Below are 4,579 nucleotides of genomic sequence, written 5' to 3' on the forward strand. Positions count from 1 at the left end.
AACGTAGTATTTTACTAAGAAATTCGCGATGAATTATTGAGAAATTAATTTCGAAATTATTTTCGAATATTACCATGATCAGCAATTCATTGACATTGTTGGTTGGTGATGAGTAGTCTTCATTTGGAAGTGATTATTTCGTACTTCAATAACAACAAATTATCCGGTAAACTTTTGAACTTTGCGATAATGGATTAGGTAAATTCAGGGTCGAACTCACACAGCATCAGTAGCATGTCAAAGTGAATTTTGGATAGTTTCCATATAATCAAGTTGGATATTGTGAGATCAACTTCCATTCATTATCTACATCTGAGTATTACCGACTTAACAAGTACCATACTACTCCATATGCTATCTGTGTTGCTAATGCCTAATAACACTTGAGAACCTGACCTTCAGTTACCTTCAATTTGGTGATAAACTGTGAGTAATTCTGATAAAAACTCTCAAAATCGTTTATACAAGACCTAACAATCTTTTGGTGGCCCGTTCACAGTCTGAATATTAATGCAAACGAAGCATTCTCCTTCATTTTCGGTTTGTGAGCAGTTGAATAAAAAGGTGGATATTGTATTTTGTGGGGCATAAGTGGTCCCATGTTTCAATTACTGAAATTCGATTCACGGGCCTTATAGTGATAGAGGTGATTTAGGGGAAAGACCTCTTGTGGCGGACACCTGAGGTTTTCAGAAAATAAAATAAAAATTACTTCGAGAAATGAAACTTTATTTATATGCTATAGTAGGGGAGCCCACGATGCAAAATAGGGATTTACTCGAGCGTCATAGAGATATATTAGGTTGCAAAGCTTAGATGATAAGAAGAGAAAAATGTTATATAATATATAACTTTTCAGCGGTGGGGGAAGCAGATTTTCTAAGGGGGTGTTAAGTGCAACAAAAAAAAGCTCTCATTCAATGATCTGACGATTTCGATCTGACGCAAACTCGCGGCCATTATTATAATGTACAAAAAAAATTCGCCATTTTGAAATACTCAAGCGCATCAGATTAGGATATATATGGTTCATCTTTATGTTCTAGATGGGCTGTCTCATAATTTGACGATTATCTAGAGGGATTCGCCTGATCTGACCAAAAAAAAATTTTTTTTTTCAATCATCGAACTTAAATAATTGAAAAGCTCGAGAAATAGCATGCAAATAAATAAGTGTATGTTTTTTAAGTAGAATACTTGTATTTATGAGAACATCATTTAAAAAAATGCTCAAAAAATTTAATTTTCTATAATCAATTGATTAATTAATCATCATATTCATCTTTATCACGAATGAGTCTCTGTAATCAGCTGTGATGGCGTCATGGCAACAGAATTCAGAATGGGGACGGAATGAGAGAGTAATATATAGAGAAAAAGTGAAAGAGGATTAGAAACTTGGAGAGGGAAATATAGGTATCACACAGCTGCACGCATTAAACATCATCGACGAATTTTTTCGGCTTGCGGAAATCGTCAGATTATATATTTTTCGTTATCCTTAAATTATTTCCTTCAGATAAAAAAATAGCTACGCTCGAGAATGTAGAAATGACGTTATTTTTTTACAACTTTGCTGGCCTCCCCTTTCTTTTCGTCACTCTCAAATTGTCAGATTACTGGAATATACACTTTTTAGCGTGTAATTAACTCACCCTACCTTAATCTGATGCGCTCGAGAATTTCTGATGATCATTTTTTTTTGCTAATCTGATCCCATATTTTTCACGGGCGGCCTTATATATGGGGTTCATATTTGGTGGAGGTACTTAACCGGGTACAAGGTATCCCTCTGTATAGTAATCTGCCGCGCTTTAGTATATTCCGATATCCCCGCTTGGGCTCCCCTGTTATTCAACCAATTATAAAATTAAAATCAACCAACAAAAATACAACTTTTGCTTAAATATATTTAGGAACTTCAATTAAGCTTTGGTAAAAAAAATTAGCATTGGCACCTAGTACCGGACGGACTCGACTTCGCCGTGCATTGGTCGCATATATACACATATTTACATTCAGGAATGTCGGTACATGCTTCATGAGCCCACTCTTGACAACTAGAGCATTGTATACAGTCTTCGTCATGGTCCTCTAAGAACACTACGCAAGTAGTTTTTCCGATGTAACATATTTGAGTTAATGGTTCCTTTTTCTTCGTTTCATGTCGAGATTTTCCTTTGGCCTTCACACCTTTGTTTCGTTTCTCCTTCTCTTCTATTTCTGTTTTGAACTTGGATCCAATTCTTTTCTTTTTTTCCTTAAGGTTTTTTCCATTCTCTTTTTCTTCAGCAGCAATTTTGATGAGGTTAGAATTTCGCTCCTTTCACTTCTTCTCTTCCGAACCGCTGATCTTTTTATGGCGGCATCCGGCAATGCTGACAATTTATGGACAATCTGAACAACATCTGAATAAAAGCTCGTCGACAGCTTGGGACTGCTGATTATTGGTTCGTTGATAGATTCTCTAGGAGTCACTGTCGATTCTTCTAAGACCAAATCGTTGGACAGTTGTGCATCGCAGGACGTCACGGAAACTTCCCCGCTGCAACTTGGTAAGTTCAAGGAAGTTTCTGGCTCTTCTAGTGGGATATTGGTCATATCTGCAGCCGAATAATGTACGTAAGGAAATAAATGCCTATCAAATGGGTAAATTCCTGTGCATTTGAACCCAGATACCGCAATATCCAGCCGAGCTACTTTAGTAAACGCTTCTTTGACCTGACCAGCAATATTGTAGTCGGTTATCCGAGATCCGGCGTTTGCTCTCATTCACATGTCGCATCGTTGGTTATAAGCATCTATGAATGGCTTCATGAATGTTCTGTCCAGCGGTTGGAGCTTATAGGTGGTGTGTGGTGGTGAGCTCATCACATGAACGTTGTTTCCTCGGCAAAAGTTGATAACTGCCAGTGTCTTGTGGCTGCAATGGCCATCCAGTAGGAGCAGCATAGGGCTCTCTTTTGTCGGGTGTGAGTATTTAACGAATATTTGCAACCATTGTACGAAAAAATCACAGTTCATCGAGCCGTTTGGCTGAGCCACGCCAAAGCTTTCGGGTGGAGCATTGATCATGAGACTATCATTCTTCAGTTGCCTAGGAAAGAAAAAAGGATGAAGTGGCCGTTGACATTCATACAAAACAAAACTGTTATATTTTTGTCCCTTTCAGCAGAAGTGAGATTTGCCACTTGACGGACAGCCTTCGGAGCGAGAACTTTTTGGTGTTTGTGCACGCAGCTGACTTTGGTTTCATCACAGTTATAAATGATGAAAGGTGGAAGTCTGTACTGTATTATTAGTTTTTTCATGTTGTCATAAACTTGCGGTTTATCAAACCCTACGGCTTGCATCATGCATGTTGATTCTGGTGCTCTCAATGAACTGTTCGAATGTATCTGCATGAGATCATAATAAAATTGCTTCCCGGCAATGGAGAATCTTCATTGCTTCAGCCAAGTCGAAAGTTAACTCCAGAAACTTCTTCGTCATCAGCGGCAGACATCTATTGAATGAATCTTTTACGTGGTCCACTAAAACTTGTTTGTACTTGGGTGAGAAGGTATTTGTGGATCTACCGAGCTTTGGCTGCAGCATCACTTCTTCTCCACGGTTGAATGCCGATGTTTTATCATGTAGAGTGCTTTTTGGGATATTGTAGCGTAGTGAAGCTTCCCTCAAACAACATCATTAGAGAAAACCTCATCTATCGCAGTTTGTAAACTTTTTGATCCCATTTTCCTTCAATTTCCGTCTCTTTCATTTCGATTTATATCCGTTCTTCTGTCCTCTGAAACAACTTATAATAATTATGAGAATAAATATAAATGTTTAGTAGAAAAAACAACTTGTAAACTGCCCGGTGTTAAGGGACGTCTTTGTGTTCGTTACTAGGGGGACACAGGATCCCCAACATTACGTGTTTTATACTTCCTACACCGCGTACCTGGATAAATATTAAACGCTCCACAGACCACAGAATTTATTGCCTCATAATTTCAATCTTGGTTGGTCCAAATGCAACGTAGTTCAACTAGTCATAGGTACGACATTGTTTAGTCCATTGGAAGTGAAGCATGAATAAAGATCATTGGCCATACGATAAGTTGCTCATGATTGATGGTCTTCATATAAATGAATTGATGTTATTCATTTTTGAATCATTCGTTGCCCGTTGGTGAAATTTATAGATTATTTTGTGCCTGATTGGTTGAGTATCAACCATTTATTACTTTTTCAGAAACGCTTGGTGCTACGACGAACAATATACTGAACGATTCTTTACTGTTTTTCAACCTTTTCCAGTTTCAAAACCCTAAAAAATCAGTTGTGGACTACTCGATCTCAAACAGCTATATTTTGTTTGACAGACGCCAAAAAATGAAATGTCCAGATATCATATTCGATAAACTATATGAATATGAATATACATACATGATCCAGAGAACTGTATTTTTTCATATACTTTTTTTGATTTATTTTCAAACGAATATAAAGTTATCTATATAGTTTGCCAGTCCGGACCTATTCAATTGTCAGTTATACTTCTGATGATATATCACACATTCACTTGAGAATC

Source organism: Leptinotarsa decemlineata, unplaced genomic scaffold (genome assembly GCF_025532065.1).
Source record: "Leptinotarsa decemlineata unplaced genomic scaffold, Ldec_3_MD MMD2_P_RNA_scaffold_5, whole genome shotgun sequence".
In the NCBI taxonomy this organism is placed as follows: Eukaryota; Metazoa; Arthropoda; class Insecta; order Coleoptera; family Chrysomelidae; genus Leptinotarsa; species Leptinotarsa decemlineata.